Source organism: Symphalangus syndactylus, chromosome 14 (assembly GCF_028878055.3).
Source record: "Symphalangus syndactylus isolate Jambi chromosome 14, NHGRI_mSymSyn1-v2.1_pri, whole genome shotgun sequence".
In the NCBI taxonomy this organism is placed as follows: Eukaryota; Metazoa; Chordata; class Mammalia; order Primates; family Hylobatidae; genus Symphalangus; species Symphalangus syndactylus.
Window position 1 is genome coordinate 79,032,894 of NC_072436.2, and position 14,410 is coordinate 79,047,303.

Sequence of the window (14,410 nt, forward strand, 5' to 3'; positions counted from 1 at the left end):
AAAAAATATGAGTTTAACTATTTGCTGAAAATGGAAACTTCAATAATATTTATGATTTACTAGAGCATGCAATCTTCATTTTGAAAGACTTAATGCATCAAGGAGGTATTTATCCAAAATTAGCATCCAGTAATAGCACCTTGGGATATCCCTGTTTTGGCAGCATCTGTACCCAGATCTGGTTACAGCTCAATCCAATGCTGGAGCCACTGACCTCAGGAAGACAGGTGTCCTCTCCAATAGCAGGTCCACATTCTGGGCAATGAGAAATGTGCTTGATCTAATTGCCTGGAGGCCTGGCCTGTTTGCTCAGGTATCTGGCCAACACAGTGACCCCTTCACAAAGAATGAAGTTTTCATCTCTTCCTCAAATTAATTGCTCTGCAATTAATTTAGCATTACATCCCCCCCACAAAAAAAGGTTTGCTTGGCTGAATACAATACAATACAATACAATACAATACAATACAATACAATACAATACCATTTGCTGACTTATTTATTAATGAATCCAAAGTTTATTGAATGCCCACTATGTACCAAGCACTTGGCAGCCCATGGAGATAAAAATATTAAATGACAAGGAATCGCTTTCATTAATAAGTTCAACATAGTAGTTCAATAATTGTTCAAAGGACCCAGAATAGATTTTCTATCTATATTTTATCCTTCCAGCTCGATCTTTTTTTTTTTCTGAGATGGAGTCTCGCTCTGTCACTCAGGCTGGAGTGCAATGGCGCCATCTCAGCTCACTGCGACCTCTGCCTCCCGGGTTCAAGCAGTTCTCCTGCCTCAGCCTCCTGAGTAGCTGAGATTATAGGCACGCACCACCACACCTGGCTAATTTTTGTATTTTTAGTAGAGACGGGGTTTTACCATGTTGGTCAGGCTGGTCTCGAACTCCTGACCTCATGATCCGCCCACCTCGGCCTCCTAAAGTGCCGGGAGTGAGCCACCGCATCCAGCCGTTTCCAGCTCAATCTTAAAAGCCCATTTCAGGTCTTATCTCCTTGTTCATTTATTTAGGAAATCTCTATTAGGTTCCCAAAACTGTGTTGGGCACCGGAACTACAAAGGTGTGGAGAATGCAATCCCCATCACTAGGAGCTTTTAGCATTGCAGGCAGAAGGTAAGTGAGGCAGACAGGACCGGATCATGGCAGGTATAAGCCAGGCTAACCAAGGAGTATGGGCTTTATCCTACAGCAGTGAGGAGGTATTAGACAATCTAAGGAAGAGAAGCATGATTAAAGTTTCATTTTGGAAAGATCAATTTGAGAATGATAATAAAGATGGATGGTAAGGAAGTGTGGCTGGATGGAGGGAGTCCAGAGGGGAGGAAAAATCAAATTCCAAAGCTATGGAAGATTTAGCTAACAAGATTTAGCAACAAATCGAATGTGAAGACTGAGGGAAAACATAAAATCTAGGATGACTCTTAAGATTCTGGCATGAGTGGCATTAGGAGAAGGAGAAGGAGGAACAGGCTAGTAGAAAAAATGAGTCCAAATGTGACTGTGTATTGTTGCCCCTTGGTAACATCCAGGTGTCACCATCAAGTTTGCTGTTTAAAATATTTGCCTGAAACTCATGAAAGAGGTAAGGATTCATGGATCGTTGCCTTGTAAATGGCAGCTGAAACATGATTGCAAATGACATTGCCAATTCTGTAGCCAGCCAATACTACTCCCTGGTTCCAAATACCCTGTACTCATCCCCACTGTGTAACAGGAGCCCTGCCTCCACCTGCTGATCAGGGACAATGACCTCTGCTAAGATGGTGACTCCTCTGCTTGTCTTCTGGCTCCTGGACACAAAGACTCCAAAGTATCCATAGAACACTCCAAGGACTCCAAAGGTGGCAGCCATACTTGTAGTTCACTGCATCCCCTGGCAAAAGGGCACTCCCTTACCAGGCCCTTCAGCTGTGTGGAGTACAGAGTTGCAGGGGTGGAAAGAAAATCCTTCAGTGGGATTTTCAGAGTGATGATAAGTCAAGGAAAAAAAATGTTTTACAAAGTCTTGACTGTTGATATTTTAACCAGCTTACCCTTTGGATCTTAAGTGAAAGGCACTATGTTGCTTAAATACAAAAGGGTAAGCTGGTTAAAATATCAATAGTCATATCAATGACTCACCTAGCATTCCTTTTTTCATTCATTTATTGTTCATTAATTAATTCCTTTTTGGCCAACTAATACAAATGGAACTTCTATCTCATATCCTAGGTAATGTGAAAGACTATGGGTGGACATGGATGAGTAAGCTTTGATTCCCTACCCTAAAATATCGCATAACCTGGTTTATAATGTTTAGGAGGTTAGGTGTCTTTTTTTTTCTTTTCTTTTCTTTTTTTTGAGACGGAGTTTCACTTTGTCGCCCAGGCTGGAGTACAGTGGCCTGATCTCGGCTCACTGCAACCTCTACCTCCTGGGTTCAAGCGACTCTCCTGCCTCAGCCTCTCCAGTAGCTGGGAATACAGGCATATGCCGCCATGGCCAGCTAATTTTTGTATTTTTAGTAGAAACAGGGTTTCACCATGTTGGCCAGGTGGGTCTTGAACTCCTGATCTCAGGTGATCCACCCTCCTCAGCCTCCCAGAGTGCTGGGATTACAGGAGCGAGCCACCACGCCTGGCCACAAATTTGTTTTTTCAATATGAGACTATCCCCACCTAGGGTTTGTGTTTCAAAATCCTAATTAAGGGTCTTTATTAAGGCTACCTGGAAGCCAAAGGCAGAGACTCGTGACTTTTAAAAAATTGAAATATAGCATACATAAAGTTCACATGTCAAAAATGAGCTTGATAAAAATTTGTAAAATGAACACACACATAAAGCCCAGATTAAGAAACAGATCATTACCAAAACCCTCTCCTGCCTCCTAGTCCCTACACACCACATCTACTTTCTTCCCAGAAAGCTCCCAGCCAGTGTCTGAGCACAGCCCAGCATGGCACTCCTCTAGGATTTTCTCAGAGCTACACCTCAACCTGAGGCTCTTCCTGCTCAACTCTCCTTCCTTTCTCCTCTGTGTTTACAGGTGTCAGACCTGCACCATGGCCTAGAGACTTTCCCCGACTACTCCCGCTCCTTTTCCCTCGTCCTTTACCAGATACTACCCACAATGAATCTCTTGCCCTTCTAACTTTGCCTTGATGTCTGCTTCCCTAAGGACCCATCAGCACAGTTGGTCCTGAAGTCAGTCAGAAACAACAAGCTCTGTTTCGGGACTGGACCACGTGCTCCCAGCTGGCAAGGAGAACCGCATCCCAAGTGGTATGTGGGCAGGGATAGTCCCAGTCACAAGGGCTATCCCAGTTGCTAAAAATACTATCAGTAGTGACTTGAGAGTGACATCCCAGTGGAGAATACACTGGCTGGTGATAGGATTCAAGCCCTGGAAAGCATGGGGACCTCGGGGAGGGGAGGCACCTCAAACAGGAAAGATGGAGTGAGCTGATTGCTCAAAAGCTGCATTGACGTCCTACAGAACAGCAGTCCCCCACCTTTTTGGCACCAGTGACCAGTTTTGTGAAAGACCGTTTTTCCACAGACTGGGGCGGGGTAGGGAAAGGTTTCAGGATGATTCAAGTGCATTACATTTATTGGGCACTTTATTTCTATTATTATTACATTGTAATGTATAATGAAATAATTATCCAACTCTCCATAATGTAGAATCAGTGGGATCCCTGAGCTTGTTTTCCTACAACTAGCTGTCCCTTCTGGGGTGATGGGAGACAGTGACAGATCATCAGGAGTTGGATTCTCATAAGGAGTGGTCAACCTAGATCCCTCGCATGCACGGTTCACAATAGGGTTTGCACTACCGTGAGTATCTAATGCCGCTGACCTGACAGGAGGCAGAGCTGGCGGTAATGATAACTCGCCTGCCTTCACCTCCTTCTGTGCAGCCCACGGGTCCGTGGCCCGGGAGTTGGGGATCCCTTCTACAGAGCAAGCATTGCAAACAGAGGGCAGTCAACAAACAGTTATGGCTAAGTGTGAGAAACAGACGGTCTCTTCGGTAGTTTACAGGGTGAAAGAGCCAGCACAACTAAGGAGCAAACTCAGGATCTGAGAGTCAGGGTCAACGTTCCCCAAAACGGCTGAATGCTCAGTCAAGACAGGTCTGTTGTGCCCCGGATAGGAACATCTAGGGCCCTGAAACATAGGATGGGAAAATCTGGGTGGATGCCCTGAAAGATGGTGTATCTGCAGACTCCCCAGTACCCCCAGAATCTGCATAGGTGGCCCACCCCTCCCTGTGCAAAAACACACCACAGAGGCCTCTTCCCTCCAGGCAACTGGTGTCCCCCTGAGAAGCTGTGCCCACGTCCTCTTCTGGCTGCCAGGTCAATAATTCGGGGTAATCCCAGCATAACTTGACTGGGGACATTTGGGGCTGATAAGGGCACTAGTGTCCCTACCTCAGCCCACACCTGTGGCCCTGGGGAACATCATGACCAACTGACGGAGGAAGAAACTCCTATGCTTGGTTTATGGGTGGGTCAGCTCCATGTACAGGTACAAGCTTTGTCATTGGAATGGGCACAATGGACAGGTGAAGGGGGTGGCCACAGTGGCAGAGACACAGGCTATGCGTGGACCCAAAAGCATGGATTCCACTGACCAAATCTGACCTTGCCACTGCTGCCTTTGAATATCCAACCCGGCAGCAACAGACAGCAACATTCAGCCCCGACGCAGCTCCATTCCTGGAGGAGACCCACTCGCAATACGTTGACTAATTGGGCCCCTTCTGTCCTGGAGAGGCAGAGTGTCATTCTCAGATAAACAGACACTGATTTGAGTATGGATTTGCTTTCTCTGTCCTCGGAGCTGCAGCCATTACCACTATCCAGGGGTTTATAGAGTGCTTGATCCACGGGCATAGAATCTCATACAGTATAGCATCTGACCAGGGGATCCAGGTGCTATAGGCTGAATGTTTGTGTTCTCCTAAATTCCTATGTTGAAACCCTAATCCCCGAGGTAATGGTGTTAGGGGGTAGGGTCTTTGGGAGGTGGTTAGATCATGAGGGCACAGCTCTCATGAATGGGCACAAGGGGTGGTTCATGGCAACCACAGATAGGTGCACTGTTTGCATTTCCCTTCAAGAAAGAACTGAATGATCAGCTGCAAGGAGAGTGGTCAGCTGACAGCCTCCAGTTGCAGCACCTTTGGGACCCGCTGCAGTATTTGAGCTGAGGCCATGCTTTTCCCCACTCCTGCAGTCCCAGCCAATGACTGAGTACGGCAAGGGGCCACTCAGCACCCTCCCTTATGTTTGGGAACTTGTTACCCAAATCCCCAACCCCAACCACGGGATTCCAGCAGAAGCAATCACGCTCTTATATGTCCTGGTTCCCATTGTCAAAGTTGAACTTGTATAAGGATGAATGCCCAGGCTGGGCCATTCATAGTCCTTCCCCTGGCTTTTGTTGTTGTTGTTGTTGTTGTTTTTTAAACTATAGTCGAGAAGAACATCTCTCTAGTGCAGGAAGTTGCAAGAGATAGCCTTGGGAGTTGTTGGTTTCTGGCCATATGAGGAATCCCATCTGCAGTGAATGAGAAAGAAACCAACACACACAGACGCACAGAGAGGAGACAGAAAGTGCCTGTAGTGGCTGGGCATGGTGGTTCACGCCTGTAATCCCAGTACTTTGGGAGGCCAAGGCAGCAGATCATCTGAGGTCGGGAGTTCAAGACCAGCCTGACCAACATGGAGAAACCCTGTCTCTACTAAAAATACAAAATTAGCTGGGCATGGTGGCGGGCGCCTGTAATCCCAGCTACTTGGGAGGCTGAGGCAGGAGAATCACTTGAACCTGGGAGGTGGAGGTTGCGGTGAGCCCAGATGGCACCATTGCACTCTAGCCTGGGCAACAACAGCAAAACTCTGTCTCAAAAAAAAAAAGTGCCTGCAGTGTCAGAGCTCTAAGGTCCAGCTGTACCCAGCTCTCCTGGGTTTGATTTTTCTAACGTTTTCTAACATTGGGTAAGATAGTCTGGTATGTTTCCAATAAACATTCTAATTGGAATCAGCTGTCTATCACGTGTGACCAAATAAGTTCTGACACACATTTAGAAGTATCCTAACCTATTTTATATTGATAGTTAATATAGAGTGAGTTGATGGTTTATTATGTTCTAGATAGTGGGCTAAGCACTTTACATATATGAATTCATTTAGTCCTCCAAGCAACAATATGAGTGTCTTCTCTCTCTGTTATTTCTCCCAATTTACATATAAAGAGACTGAGGCTAATTTGCTCTAGAATCGAGGCTACTACATAAGATATTTTAGCACATGACCTTATAATGGGGGCTTCAGAGAGCAGAAACTTTGGAAAGTGCCATCTTCAGTGTTTTAGTTTCTCACCCAGTGAGGACATCTCTGTTTTGCAGCATGAGCAAGACAGGTTTGCAGCTGCAGGCGTCCTGCAACCCCTGCTGAGGGTTGAAGGACCATTTTCAGGAATAAGGAGAGCAGCGTAATACAGAAGCAGAACTGATCATTCCCTACATATGCACATTTTGGAAGCTTAAACTGGGATTCAAGATTGGACAAGTATGAGTACTTACATGGTCAGAACATATACATTGGGACAATCCTAGATATCTAAGAAGTAAGGATATCAGGGGTACCTACCAATAGATAGCTCTCAATAGAGACTTGTGGAAGGCCAAATCCTTCCCTCCCAGAGGCCTGGAATCCAATGTCAGTGAGTCACTCCTTTATGTGAAGCATCTACATGACCTCTGCTCTCTTTTAAAATTAATCTCTGAGGCCAGTCAAGGTGTTTCATACCTGTAATCCCAGCATTTTGGGAGGCCAAGGTGGGAGGATCACTTGAGGCCAGGAGTTCAAGACCAGCCTGAGAAACATGGTGAAACTCCATCTCTACAAAAACTACAAAAATTGGCCAGGCATGGTGGGTCACGCCTGTGGTCCCAGCTACTGGGGAGGCTATGTGAGAGGACTGCTTGAGTCCCAGAGGTGGAGGTTGCAGTGAGCCAAGATTACACCACTTTACTCTAGCCTGGGCGATAGAGCTGGAGTAAAAAACAGACCCTGTCTCAAAAACAAACGAAAAAAAGGGGTAGTAAAAGGTGGAGAAAGGCCTCTCCAACCCGCCACTAAGTGGAACTTCTGTTAGTACCAGAACTTGGCCTCTAGATCAAGACCATCCAAAAGAATATAATGTGAGCCACGTATTTCATTAAAATGTTTCTGATAGCCATATTTAAACTTTTTTTCTAAAAACAAGTGAAACTAATTTTTATAATATGTTTACTTAATGCAATATATCAAAAATATTATTTCAACAGGTGTTCAATTAAAAATTATTAGTGAGCTATTTGATGTTCTTTTTTCATCTAAGTCTTTGAACACTAGTTATTTTACACTTATGGCAAATCTCAATTCAGATGCTAAATTCTCATCAGAAATACTTGATCTGGCTGGGTGCAGTGGCTCACGCCCGTAATCTCAGCACTTTGGAAGGCTGAGGCGGGTGGATCACTTGAGGTCAGGAGTTCGAGACCAGCCTGGCCAACAGGGTGAAACCCCATCTGTACTAAAAATTCAAAACTTAGCCGGGCGTGGTGGCAGGTGCCTATAATCCCAGCTACTTGAGAGGCTGAGGCAGGAGAATCACTTGAACCTGGGAGGCAGAGGTTGCAGTGAGCCAAGATCATGCCACTGCACTCCAGCCTGGGCGACAGAGTGAGACTGTCTCAAAAAAAAAAAAAAAAAGAAAAGAAAAAGAAAGAAAAGAAAAGAAATACTTTATCTGTATTTAGACTTCATAAAATTGAAAATTGAAAAATTAGTTTTATACAGCAAGTTGTTCAAAACATACTTAAAATTTTCCAATAACTGAATCCAGTATCAGTTTTCAAATTTAAATTTAAACTAATTAAAATGCACACAATTAAAAATTCCATTCCTTGGTTACAGCAGACACATTTCAAGTTCTCAGTGGCCCCAGTGGCTAGTGGCACCATGTCAGACAGCACAGAGAACATTCCATCAGCACAAAAAGTGCTCTGGGACTGTGCCACACTAGATGGTTCCAGCCTTGGCCCTGCAAGGTCGGAAGTGAGTTATGTAAACAAATAGGTTCCTCAATTTCCCAGAGGCCTTCCCATGCCTCTGCCTGGACTCCCAGACTAAGGCTTCTGAACCTCTTCTTCCACCCACTCCCCAATGACCTCCCCAGCAAAGTAGTTAAGAGCAGGGCTCTGGAGTCACAGAGATCCCAGGTTCATCTCAGCTCATCATGTACCAGTTATCTGACTTCCAACAGGCTAATTAACTTTTCTGAGCCTCAGGTTTCTTATTAGTAAACAGATGATAATATTTTAAAGGAATGTTGTGAGGAGTGCATGAGGTAATGAGTACAAGGCATTAGCACAATGCCTGACACAGAAAATAATGAAAGGTAGTTATTATCAGACAAAAACCCCAAAGTCTTTTGTATATGTTTTTGTAGATCCCTCCCCAGCATCCTCCTGCCACCCGGGCCAGGTTATTCCTTGGTATCCTTTGGAGGGATTGGGAGTCAGTGGGGTTGGGGAGGGACTGGGGAGGGCCTGGTGTGTGGGTGCCGGGGTGCCCCTGTGAGCCCTGTGGTTGTTAGTTTACAGGGCATTTGTGCTACTGCTCTCTTCAGCTCTTCCTTCCCTGCTTATCAGTTCAGATGGCTTTTGCTCTGGAACTCTCAGTCCCACACGGTCCCCCTCTTTTTTCTGTGACCTAGAACAAATGATTAAGCATACAAAACTATCACCAACACCCTCTTTCTAAGGACATCAATGACCTCATTCACTCCAAACCCACAGGTACTTTCTCCTCCACCTCTTGGCAGTGTGTGAGCTGTTATTTCTCCCCCTCCTCATCCTGGCTGCCTCTGCCACCCTACAGACCCTTCCTCCTCCAACTTTTCGAAGGCCGATCTTTTTACTGCTCCCTAGGCCTGAGCATTCCCCAAGCCACAGTCTCACTTGGGCAATCTCATTTACTCCAAGGCCTCAGCTCAGAGCCCCTAAACTGTCAGCTTACAAACCTACACCTCCAGCTCCTACATCAGGCTCAATTCACAGCTCCCCACTGGTCTCACCTCCTGCATGACCCACCTCTGAATTCATCCTTATTTCCTTCAAACCACTCAGGTTCTCACTTGTTGTGAGTGGGGGAAGAGAATTCACAAGTATCTACAAGTGCCCGTGTGCCCTTCCTGTGCCAAGAACTTCATTTAACCTTCACAATGACTCTGAGGGGAAGGAATAACAGTCTCCAGTTTATACCTGGAAAAGACAAGGCTCAGAAGAGGAAGAAACCCAAATCCAGGGCCAAGGGTGGTGGCTCACACCTGTAATCCCAGCACTCTGGGAGGCCAAGGTGGGTGGGTCACTTGAGGTCAGGAGTTTGAGACCAGCCTGGCCAACATGGTGAAACCCCATCTCTACTAAAAATAAAATAAATTAGCTGGGCATGGTGGTGCAGGCCTGTAATCCCAGCTACCCAGGAGGCTGAGGCAGGAGAATCACTTGAACCCAGGAGGCGAAGGTTGCAGTGAGCCAAGATCATGCCACTGCACTCCAGCCTGGGCAACAGAGCAAGACTCCATCTCAAAAAATAAATACATAAATAAAAAAGGAACCCAAATCCTGGTCTATCTGAATTCAGACTCCGTGCACTTCCCAATCCACAAGTCTGCCTCCCATGATTCATTCGACAGATTGAAGCTCTCTGCCAGGATGGATTACATACTATCTGTCTTTGAAAGGTTTGCAGTTCAGTGACAGACAGAGAAGATATGGATAAATACAGTAGTGTGGAAGTGCTGGGATAGGGTCTTGAGTCAGGAAAAACTCCGCCAGAGAAGTGACATCTATATTGAATCAAGAAGGACCAGTAGGAATTATACAGGAAGATACAGGCTAGGAGGAAGTGGTGAGCAGTGAGTGTAAATGCCTGAAAGCTGGGGAGAGAGAGTTGGGAGGCTGCAGGTGGTTTTAGCATGGCAGGAGCCAGTGCAGAAGGAGCCTAAGAAAGAGGTAAGCAGAGGCCAGCTAGAATCTAGGTTGAAGGTGCAAGAAACCATTCAATGCTCTTAAGCGGAGGAGGGGCAGGTGCAGATTTGCATATGAGAAATAATCACTCTGGCTGCAGTGTGGAGAACAGACTGGAGGGGCTCCCTGGGGTTGGGGAGACACTGAACAACTCACTGGCTTAGTCCAGAGGATAGAGGGTGATGATGGTGCAAAAGAAGGGAGAGGCCCCCTCAATGAAGAGGACTAGAGAGTTATGCGGGATGGTGATGGCACAGGACTTGGTGGTTGACTAGATGTGCATGGCAGCTAAGGACTTGCAAGCCGGACAATTGTGTGGATGGTAGTGGAGTCACTGAGAAAGGGACACAGGAGAAAGGGCAGGTGTCAGGGGATGAGGATGCATTTCACTGGGGACCTGTTGAGTTGAGGTGCCAGTGGGACACCCAGATCAGGATGTCAGGTGGACAGTGGTATATGGGTTCGCAGTCAGGAGAAAAAACTGTTTGGGATAGACACAGAGGTCTGAGTGTCATCAGTGATAACTTGAGCAAGGGGAATATATAAATGATCCTAAGAGATAGAAAATGAGAGGAAATGCAGGCTAGAGTGGGAACTCTGAGGAACACCAACGTTTAGGAGGTGGGCAGCAGAAGAAAGACCTTAGAGAAGAACTGTGAAGAAGAAGCCAGGAGGTAGATTTAAAACAACAACAACAACAACAACAACAACAACGCAAGTGTAACCAAAGCCATGGCAAGTGTAACCAGTTTCCACAATAGAGAGGTCATCAGTGCCCTTGTTGGGAGAGTCTAAGTGGAGTTTGGATGGCAAAAGCCGGTTTGTGGTGGGGTGAGAAGAGATTGGATGGTGAGCAAATGAGGATGGTAAGAATAGACAATTCATTAAAGATGTCTAGTTGCAATAAGCTCACTTCAAAGATTAAATAAGATGATGAATGAATGTTATGTGCCAATGCCTGGCACATAACAATAACTCAGTCAGTGTTAGCTACTACTATTATTATTATATTAAAGAATATATTTATCCTGGCTAACACAGTGAAACCCTGTCTCTACTAAAAATACAAAAAATTAGCCAGGTGTGGTGGCGGGCGCCTGTAGTCCTAGCTATTCGGGAGGCTGAGGCAGGAGAATGGTGTGAACCCGGGAGGCGGAGCTTGCAGTGAGCCGAGACTGCGCCACTGCACTCCAGCCTGGGCGACAGAGCGAGACTCCGTCTCAAAAAAAAAAAAAAAAAAAGAATATAATTCAAGGAAGAAGGGAAAAAATGGTAGCCATAAGGAGATGTGAATTTCGGGAGGCTTTTTAAAGGCTTCTCTCCCCATTATATGAAAAAAAGAAAGAACTTCCTTCTTGCCAAACGGTGCCGACATGATGTTCAGGCACTTCCTGGAGGTTTGCCAGGTGGCCTATGTCTCCTTTGGATCTTATGCTGGAAAGCTGGTCGCAGTTGTAGATGTTACTGATGAAAACAGGGCTCTGGTTGATGGACTTTGCACTCAGGTAAGGAGACAGGCCATGTCTTTCAAATGCATGCAGCTCACTGACTTCATCCTCAAGTTCCCACATAGCACCCACCAAAGGTATGTCCAACAAGCCTGGCAGCAGGTAGATCTCAATGCAAAATGGGCAGCCACACTATGCCAAGAAGATTGAAGCCAAAGAGAGGAAAGCCAAGATGACAGATTTTGATTGTTTTAAAGCCATGAAGGCAAAGAAAATGAGGAAAAGAATAACTAAGAATGAAGTTAGACGCTCACGCCTGTAATCCCAGCACTTTGGGAGTCCAAGGCGGGCAGATCACCTGAGGTCAGGAGTTCGAGACCAGCCTGGCCAACATGGTGAAACCCTGTCTCTACTAAAAATACAAAAATTTGCTGGGCGTGGTGGCGCGTGCCTGTAATCCCAGCTACTTGGGAGGCTGAAGCAGGAGAATCGCTTGAACCCAGGAGGCGGAGGTTGCAATGAGCCGATATTGTGCCATTGCACTCCAGTGTGGGTGACAAGAGCGAGACTCTGTCTCAAAAAAAAAAAAAAAAAAAAAAAAAATGAGTTTAGGAAGCTTTGAAAGGCAGCTCTCCTGAAAGCTTCTACCAGAAAAGCACCTGCTGCTAAAGTCCCAGCAAAAAAGATGATCACTGCGGACAAGAAGGCTCCAGCCCAGAAGATTCCTGCCCAGAAAGCCACAGGCCAGAAGGCAGCACCTCTTCTGAAAGCTCAGAAGGGTCAAAAAGTGCTGGCCCAGGGAGCATCTCCTCCAAAAGTGTCTGGCAAGGAAGCATAAGAGGCTACTACCAAAGTAATAAAGGCTCTTTTTGACATGTTGAAAAACAGGAAAAAAACCCTTTGAAAATTTCATCAAAGAAATACATGCAAATGGTTCAAAAAAGCAACAGTCCTGAGCCACCCTGAAGAGGCAAGCACTTTGAACTGCTTCCGTGTTGTAGTAACCTCCAGATCACTAATTCACCTCCTGGCCTATTTCTTGACTTATCAGCCTTAGACATTCTCTATTAACTTCCTGATATGCTGGATGAGAATTTAATTCACTTACACTCCTCTCGTTCCCCTCTCCTCCAAAGTGATTGCATCACCATTCTCAATCTCTCCACTGGCCCTCTTTGCAACCTACTTAAGCTCCCTTCTTCGTTCTATTAATCATGGATAGTGTCTCTTGACTCCCTACTTCTACGATAAGGACATTAGTAGTCTATTCTTCCTCTCAAGAGGGAAGGTTTATTTTGGTATGGTTCAGTTTGGTTTATTTTGTTTCTAAAATGTGGAGATTCTAAATAGGCCTCATGGGAAGGAATCAATGGCAGTAAATAATTGAAGATAGATGACAAAACATTTGTTGGCATGAGATCCCCGAAGAGGCATAAGAGGACGAGGTACAGCCCAGTGTGGGACATCTCCTCCACAGCAGCACTACAATTTCCAGCACACATCTAGGAATCTTCTGGGACCCATGGAACTCCTTTGCATCCTGGATCCAATCAGCTATACAATTTCATAGATTTGCTTCTTCAATTTCTCTCTTTCTATTCACTTCTCTCCTGCTCATGGCTTTAGCTCAGGCTTTCACTGTTTCTGACTTGGACAACAGGCTTCTTTTTTTTTTTTTTTTTTTTAAGTGAAGGCAAGTTCATTAGGAAAGTAAAGGAATAAAAGAATGGCTACTCCATAGACAGAGCAGCTGACAAAAGACTTCCTTTTTTTTTTTTTTTTTTTTTTTTGAGATGGAGTCTTCCTCTATAGCCCAGGCTGGAATGCTGGAATGCAATGGCGTGATCTTGGCTCACTGCAACCTTTGCCTTCTGGGTTCAGGTGATTCTCCTGCCTCAGCCTCCTGAGTAGCTGGGATTACAGACGCCCGCCACCTCACCCGGCTAATTTTTGTATTTTTAGTAGAGACGGAGTTTCACCACGTTGGCCAGGATAGTCTTGAACTCCTGACCTCAGGTAATCGGCCCGCCTTGGCCTCCCAAAGTGCTGGGATCACAGGCGTGAGCCATCGCGCCCAGCCGATAAAAGACTTATAACTGATCTCTTTCTCTACCCACTTTTCCCTCTCAAGTCTCTTACACTGATGCTGGGTTAATCTCTTATAGCAGAACTCTCATCATCCTACTCCCTTGTTCAACCTCCGCAGACTGGCTTTCAAGGCCTTCCATGATGAGGTCCCAGCCCAGCATGGGATAATAAAAGGTTCAGTCTGGGAAGAGTGAGGCAGACATCAGGGGCAAATGGAGAGTGTTCTTCAGGCACAAATGCAGTTCCTCAGGCCCACCTGTTTTAACAAGAGCTTCAGGGCCAAAGGAGGTAGTGGATAGGCACCCAAATGTGTCTACTGCAAAGTCAAATAGCCGTAGCACGGGCTCTGGTTCAGAAATTCTCTTAATATTTCCTTTGGAAATTTACAAAGAAGAAATACAAAAAGCCAATAAACATATTTAAAAGTTCAACATCACTGATCTAGAAAGGCAGCCATGAGTGTGTCCCATTTTGTAAAGGGCTTCCTCTGTATCTGTTCTTAAATCAGTCACTGGACATCTTAGCTGGCAGCTGCCTTCCCCTCCTTCTCTGATCTGAGTCATTTGGGAACTAGATATGCCTGGCTTAGGGCACTAACTGTGGAGAGCATGTGAGGTATGTACCTCTGTGTCACAGAAACTCTAACACCGAGCAAGATTATTTTTAGAGGTGACCTTCTAGGTTCCACAGAAAAGTAAACAGACAGGTGCACATGATTTCCTCTGAGAGACTCACAGTAAACAAACCAGCACACATGCACTCGCTATTATCCTGCATCAGGTGAAAAGC

The 14,410-nt window shown here is 45.6% G+C and overlaps 1 pseudogene; it reads left to right on the forward strand.

The window, feature by feature from the left end:
- The first annotated feature begins 11,458 nt into the window (after nt 1–11,458).
- Nucleotides 11,459–12,371, forward strand: LOC129462377 (large ribosomal subunit protein eL14-like; annotated as a pseudogene).
- Nucleotides 12,372–14,410: the final 2,039 nt, after the last annotated feature.